The sequence below is a fragment of the Syngnathus scovelli genome, chromosome 2, assembly GCF_024217435.2.
Source record: "Syngnathus scovelli strain Florida chromosome 2, RoL_Ssco_1.2, whole genome shotgun sequence".
Lineage (NCBI taxonomy): Eukaryota > Metazoa > Chordata > Actinopteri > Syngnathiformes > Syngnathidae > Syngnathus > Syngnathus scovelli.
In genome coordinates, this window is record NC_090848.1 from 3,470,226 (window position 1) to 3,478,203 (window position 7,978).

Here is a 7,978-nt window from a genome sequence, read left to right on the forward strand (position 1 = left end):
TGTCCATTGCTGTTTCAAATTGATATAAAAATGTTACAAGGCATCCATTTCACGCGAGCGCAATTCATCTGTTTATTTACAAGTCTTCACAAACGTTTTACAAGGGATAGGCCGACCCGCTTTTGACGGATTTACGGCCAACAAAACGGTTTGACGAGCTAGTCAAGTCAAGTCGATTTATGTGGGCCTAGTTCACAAACAAGTCTCAAAGGGTTTTACATGTACGAAAATGGACAATTATTCTCAATCATCCCCTGATGTTAAACTCCCAGGAGGGCAAGGAGAAACTCAAAAATGAGAAACCTTGAAAAGAGAACACAGATGGGAGGATCCCCCTTCCAGGATGACCAGGCTTGCAATGGATTCAGAGAGGGCACATAGAACAGATGATGTAAGAAAAAATGGATGTCCATATTTAAAGTGAAGAGCTGCAGGTGTCACCCAAACTGATCAATTAAAGGCCATGGCATAAAAATGTGTTTTTAATCGTAGGGCATTTCAAATCGTAAATGTAAATTGGCAAATATTGGAGGAATGTGATTTTCTCAGTCGCGCATTTTGTACTAACTGTACAAAGAAGATCTGCGTCCACTGGCGTTTCATCAGCGGCGTGTCACGGCCGACGTCCAACTGAGAGCAGTTAACGAGCAGCGGCGTGATGGAAAAGCAAAATAAAAGCCGAACTCGAGGAAAAGGAGGTAGCTTCCATATATGGCCGCTTTTTGACCAGCCCGGCAGACAAAGCGGATTAGTGGATACGCACACGGGACCGGAAGAGCCAGATGAGAAAGAGGGAGAGCGAAAAACGTAGAGGCTTACGCGGCCCGCTCACATTGTTGCGTTAGCGGCTGCTCTACTGTACACAAGTCGGATCGGGCGTGACATAACGGCGACAATGGCCGTGACTAAATCATAATAAAGCCAGAGTGGTGGGAAAGGAGACAGCGTGACTTCACGTCTGACTGACGCCGTAGTGCGACATTTGTCCGATTTGGGTGCTGGAGTACATATGGCGGTCCTTGCGTTTTGAAATACTGATTTTTGTTTGAGTTAAAAAAAAAAAAAAAGTGATTGTCTTTCATGCGCGATGGTGAGTGTGAATGCTTGCCTGTCTTTTGTGTTTACACGGCGAGCGGCTCAGGAAGAGGTCCATCTTTCCGCAAGTATGAAGACGATAAGCACTATAGAGCATAGATGTCAAACCCAAGGCCCGGGGGTCAGGTGCGGCCCGCCAAATTATTTTAAGTAGCCCCCGAATACAAATCGTGCATTGATTTCATGTGTCAAAACTAAAATTACAAATTGTCTTAATGGAATTATTGCTAGCATTTTTATTTGCATTCATCTTTTTAAACTATTTGAACAATTTTTACTCGTCTCTGATTTCAAACCTAGTTATTCATCAGTTTGCCTATACTATAAAGGTGTTGACGGTCATAATAGCCCTCCGAAGGAAACTATGACTCCGAAAAATTAGTTTGACACCCCTGCCATAACGAATCGCTATATGGATAGAAATGGGCTGGGATTCCGAAATCCAAAAACTTTTTTTTCCGTCTTAACAGCTTTCTTTTAACTGACTGAAATGACCTTTCGCTAATCCAACGGGCAAGCGAGAATCAAATCTAGCCTTCCTGTGGTTGTATTTACTTTGAAAGAAAAAAAAAAAAGTAAATACTTGAACATATTTGGTTTGGTACTCCCGCAGAGAAGCGCAATCATGCCTTGGAAGGCAATCACACAAGCGCAAAAGAGCGAGACAAGCCCGCAGCCTTCGGCGGAGTTCGTTTCAGCGATGCGCCGCTTCTTCCCACAGTCTCGTGCGAACGTCTTTTTGGCCTCTTTGAAATTTGGATTGTCCTCCGGCCGAGGTGAGCGCAACACACTGCAGGTTTACGTACACGTGTTCGTGCCATGAGAGTCTGCAAATTGAAATTTGTTGGGTTTTAAGGCTCCACATGGAACACACAAAATAGACTCGAGCTGTTTCTATGCAGCCGCAAAAAAAAAAAAAAAAAAAAAGGCTTATTGAGTCTTTCCAGGAACAGAACAAACAAGAAGTCATGCAGGTTTGGGTTGTGTTCTCGACAAATAAACTGAAAACTTGACATCTGTCGGCATGTTTAACTTTAATGTCCACAGCTGCTTTTTATCGACCAATCGTCACCATTATTCCCTAATGACATTTTGGCATGCATTTTGTCGTTTTACTGCTTTGTTTTTTCTCGTCATTAATGCTTTTATGTTGAGGTTTTATCTTAATTTTCATCTTTCCAGGTCATCTTGTTCTTTCCTCATTGTTTCTTTGCCTCTGTAAAGATTTGTCTTGCGGTTAAATGAACTCAATCCGTTGCTTTGGAAATAAAAAACAATAAAAACTAACAATACGACCGTATTGAGTCACTGTGGCAAACTGCACAATCAGGACTTTAATTTCCCGTCGTAAAGGTAAAACGGTGTGACCCGTGAACTAAAACTGGGCCTCAAGATGTTGTTGCATAGTGATAGAAGATGTAGTAGAGCATAAAATGCACAACACTGCCACCGTGTGGGCAATTAGTGTAACTACACAAATACTTGATCAATAGAGCAACTTTCCTCAAGTCATTTATTAAAGCTATTTGTGTTTTGCTGGCAGCGTTGGCAATGCAAAAGTAGAGATTTACAAAGAGTAATTTTCGGAGCAGCTAAGTGACGGAACGTGAAATACATTTCACTCCAATGTCTGCATAAAAAAATCCCTCAAGGTGTCAACCTTTGGAATCTTCGCAGAAGCTGCAAAACCAGCCAGATCATTTGAATCGGGCGTGCAGAGAGACGGAGAGAAAACAACGCACTCCCGAGGACCAGGTGACTGTGCGAGAAACCTGTTGCAGTTGCAGAATTCGCCACACGAGGGCGGCATTTTACTTTCAATGAAAATGCCTTGCCTCAGTGTTAGACTGCAATGCACTATTTTATGGCCATTTTTACGCCAAAGGTTAAAAAAAAATACTTTTCCTAACTGATTGTGTCTCATAGCTATCAAATAAATAAGTAATAAATTAAAAAAATACATTTTATTCCCTCTTTTTGTGTCCAGAATTTCACAAGGTAGGGGAAGGGAGACTGGCAATAAAAGACTTAGCTTCCATGCATTTCCAACATCCTGACTTTGGGCTGCCCACAGTACACGCTGGAGTGTCACGGGCCACCCTGACCATTATCCATCGTCGTGAGCGGCTCCAGCACAGATGAGAGAAAGGACGGATTGCCGAAAAAGAGATTGTGTCTCGGCTTTGTGTCTCTCACTGAGAAATCGAACCTTTGACCTCGGTCAGACAGTTGTCTGAAGTTGAAGCTCTGTACTTCCCCATCGTCACTGCTTCGATTTGATCTATTTAAAGCTGCTGCATTCCTCTCTCAGAAGACGCTGATCTCTTTGAGAACGTCCAGTGCCAGAAATAACAGGTTTGGACCAACACGCGGCCGAGGCGTGGTGGGCTTGGCTGACCATGACTGCGGTTTTTTGCTCCACTCTTCTTTGCCTCAACTCTATTTGTCTGTTTTTCTCACAGACGTTTGCGAGGAGGGAGGGGTTCTTCATCTTACTCATTGGAAGTGGCTAAAGAAACAAGAGCACATCCTCAAGTCTGGGAATTCGGGAGAGTGTAGTCAGAGGCGACCAACGTCAGTACTAGATTGACGTCCCGATTATTCGCTACAGTTGGTAAACATGCTAGAATTTCAATCAAAGTTCTCACGTGTGGGCGACGTTACCAGAAATAAAGTTGTACAGTATAAAAGAAAAAATACCGGCAGGTCAGTCACTTGTTTCACTTTGCAAATATTCAGCCTTGGAGTCAGCTCCTTTTTTTTTGCGACATCTGGAATAAAACATCCTTCGTCGGGGAGAGTGACAACGACTGCAGGCTTGACGTGTCGTCGAGGGATGTGGCATCCGTCATGCATTATTTGGCAGGAAGCTAACACTCATTTTGCATTAGATGCATGGCTCAGTGCACCGGCATAGCCGCTCCCCCCCCCCACACACACACAAACGCACAAGTGCATGTTTGTCACCTCTCTTGACACTGTTTGTGTACAAGAATGTAGGTCACATACTCTACGTGAGCATTAATGTTTGTGTGTGTGTGCACATACACACACACGAAGCAGCGGTAGGTCAGTTTAATATTTAATTGGGCTGATGGACGGCGTCTGTTGCTCGGCGAGACAAACATCATTATAACACACTAAGTGCCTTAAATCTAATTAGAGCTGAAAATCACATTACAGCCGCTGGGTGATATATGAAGCGGCTAAACCACTTTTTTTTTTTTTACGTTGCTCATTGGGGTAGGAAAAAAGGTAACGAGTTTGAATAATAATTGACAATCAATGATTATAGAGAAGGTCACAAGAAACAGGTGAGAAGAAAGGAAAGGTTGTGTTGAGGTCATTTTTGAGTGATTTTTTTAACAAAACAACCTAATTTTGTTCTATTTCTAGTATTGCACCTAAGCAAAACTCGTGTGTGTGTTTGGGGGGGGGGTCTAATTTATGAACAATGAGTGCATACACAGCTTCCACTTAGCTTACATGCTTTTCCACTTGGCTCGTGTGGAGATGCGATTGAGTGTTGGGCTCTGGCGGACATGAAACAACAGCTTCGCTTTTAGATTTGGAAACCTCCGCATCTTGATCATTTCCACCAGGGGAAACAAATAACAGATTTTCACGCCAAGTGTCGGAGAACAATTCTGAGCGGCAAAATAAACCACAAAGCTGAATCAATCGGCGACAACAATGAAAATGGTTGCGCAATGGTTCCACAGTTAGAAATGTCTCTTTTTGCTCTTTTTCATAAATGACATTTCTTGCGACAACATGCTTTGAGCGCAGCGCCACTCCGCAGCCTTGGCAAGAGGCGCCATGCCCTTGTTCTCTCCTTCTCCCGCTCCCTCGCCATTTGTACGGAACAGATGCCAGCGCTGGGTAAAGCCCTCTCCGAAGGGCTCGACCCGGCAGCAGCATATTGCTTTATAATTAATGAAATTAGGCCCCGTGTCGGCAGAGGAGGCTTGAGTCCCGCCGTCAACAAGGCTGAGGGGAAGAAAAAGACTGCTTGGATGAAGTCGCTCTAAGCTTTGCAACAGGCTCAGGTAATGCCACGTGCGGCCTTGAAGCGCTCGCTCCAACAAAAACGCTAACACAAAGGGCACAACCAGGTCACACAAAACCTGTGCAGACCTGAACTTTGTAACGCAATTTTGCAACCACAAGTAAAAAATGGGAGCACTGCTCAAACTGACTTTTTTTGAGGTCACACAAGCTGACATTTACATTTTTTACTCAATTTTATAACTGCTGGTGATAATTTATGACATTACCGGTTGGTATATCAGGTTTTCTTTTTTAGTTTAGTTAATTTTATTATATATAAATATTTTATTCTGTATTTTTTTATTTATTTTATTCATTTATTCATTTATTTTTAATTAGTTTTCAGTGTGGAGCCCACAATTTCTATTTTGTTTGTATTTTGTAAATTTATATTATATTTTTCATTATTTTTTGTTTTAATTTGTTTTTAATTAGCCACAAGTCCCAAATGCAGCCAGGACAACCAGGACACAATGCAAATTTTCTACTTGCTAATGCTAACCATTCCCAGCCAGAGATCGCTAGCAGGCCGGCTGTCTTTTAATGCCGTTGTAAATTGTCCCTTGAGCTGGCTGCGTGAGGGAACCAGCCGAGGAGGGAAGGCGGCGTGAAATCTCAGACACCTGGTGGCGCTTCCTGCAGCCGAGCGTGCAGCTGGTGCAGAAAGCCAGCGCATAAAGCGCCTGGGCAGCTGTGGCGCCCAAGACAAGTTGGCATGCACCGATGACCTCTACGTCCATCCATTCCATTCAAATCCAAAATGTTAACTCATATGTTACGTGCGCTCGTCATTATTCAGCGAGCGTGGCGCCTTACATAATCAGCGATCGCCTCAACAGCTCATTAAGCATCATCTGAGGTCAAAGCTCATGGAGGCATTCATTTAAGAGCCTGTCCCATTTAAAAGTGCTCGTGAATCATTTTTTGATGAACAATGCTACAATCAATTCTTCTTCTTAGTTTAACAAGAACAATGGACAAAACAATAGATGACAGTTGACCCAACCAAAAAAAAAAATGGCAGCATCAATTTGAATATGCACCTTAAAATTCCCCTTTTTTTGTTATAATTCAACTTTTGAAATGTATAGATACCTCAAATTGCACACTTTAAAGATATACAAAGCAATAAGAGAACAATATTTCCCAACAATATCAACAATAATAATACGTGTTGGCTTGACATGGGCCGTTTTCAAGGTTCAGTCAATCCTAAAGAAGCAAATAAAAATAAAAATCCTACCTTGACCTTGATAGGAACATATGAACAGTAATGGCATCATGTGTTGTCCTATAATGGTCCTCGGAATCGTAGTTTGTTGCGAGCTTGCAAGCTTAGAATTCAAAAGTTTCTCCAGGAAGAAAAAAAAACGGCCTGTAAATCAGTCCACAAAGAAGAATAAACTTTAGTGCATTTAGCAAAATATAACAATGTAAGGCCACATGTCAGTGAATGTTATTGGCTCTAAAACCGCCCAGGTTTACCAACACACTGGAAGATTTACACATCAAGTAAATACTGCAAGAATAAAATATTAAATTAAATATTGAAAAGAAAAAAAACTGATAGGTATTTCTCTTTGCTTTACGCCAACAGCAAAAAGTGCTCAAATGGAGCTCAAAGTATCTTCAGTATAAGTACAATTTGCTTATTATATGCCACTAAGAAACAGAAACATACCAAAACTCGTCCATTTAAGGTTTTAGTCCTTCAATATTCACATACTTCCTTGGTTAGATATCGAAAATCAAGATTTTAAGTGGAAAAAACACTCTTGGCAGTCCGACGATGTCGTACTAACGGCAATTAGAGGTCGAGCCTGCACCTGCTGAATCCGGTAGTTTTTTTTTTTTTTTCCCCCGGCATGAAAATACGTCTTAAACTAAAATAGTTCACCCAAAAAAAACTATTTGCATTGGATAGCCACATATTTATCATAACATAGTTTCAGTTATTTCTAACATTTTAAATTTTGTATACCTACTCAATCCCGTTTGCTCAGGTATGAGGACGAACATAGGATATGCTAATGAGGCGCAAGAAGTGACGCCACGAGCGGCCATCTTTTGTTGCCATGATTTATTTCTGTTTCTATGACAAAAATGCCACAGTGTTTGGCCTTCTGTTGAAACAATAAGTCTGGGAGAAGCTCTAATCTTACATTTTATCTTTAAGAATAAAATTATAAACATTCTCTAATGATGGTTATTTCTCAGTTTGCTACTCAAATATTCATCTGCATCATGTTAGAGCCACCACCAAAGAAATAAAATAAAAGAAAGAAGTCTCTGTGAAATATAAAGTCAGCATACGCAGATAATGTAGTTTGAATGTAGTTTAAATTCCGCTATCTGTGAAGATCTAATTTCTCCATACACAGATCATGCCATTTAAAAACTGCATTGAGGTAAAAAATAACAGAAATTGTCAGTAAGAGGCAGCGCAACATGGGTACGCTCTGGTTTGTGTACATGTCGGTGTGTGTTTGTGTACGTGTGAGAGAGTGAAAACGTTGAGCATGTGAAAAGAGGATCACAGGTGTGTTTGCAAGCTCCACAGAGAGCCTCCTTCCTCCAAAGGCCCTCCGCCCCCGAGCATCCTGAGTAATATCAGGCTGCAGAGCACCTGCGTCCTTACCCCAAAACACACACACACACACATACACACACGCGTCTAATGACCCTTTATCGGTCCGCCATACGGCTCTAATAGCCAGCTGTGTGCAAAGCCAAGCGGAGCGTGCCAACAGTCACTGATGCAGTTGTAATATTAGATGAGCAAATTTCACACGAGCCTCCACAAACACGTCAATCGCACATGATTCGTTCTCTG

At 41.9% G+C, this 7,978-nt stretch overlaps 1 long non-coding RNA gene across 3 annotated transcripts in view; it reads right to left on the bottom strand.

Moving 5' to 3' along the window:
• LOC125988835 (uncharacterized) overlaps nucleotides 1-7,125 on the bottom strand; it is a 28,042-nt gene extending 20,917 nt beyond the window's left edge. The window contains exons 1-2 of one of the 3 annotated variants that reach the window (XR_011086476.1): nucleotides 6,827-7,125; nucleotides 6,389-6,520 (exon numbers count right to left, since the gene is read on the bottom strand). This is a non-coding gene — a long non-coding RNA (uncharacterized lncRNA). The remainder of the gene's footprint in view (nucleotides 1-6,388; nucleotides 6,521-6,826) is intronic. The other 2 variants (XR_011086475.1, XR_011086477.1) reach the window with 2 other exon arrangements.
• Nucleotides 7,126-7,978: the final 853 nt, after the last annotated feature.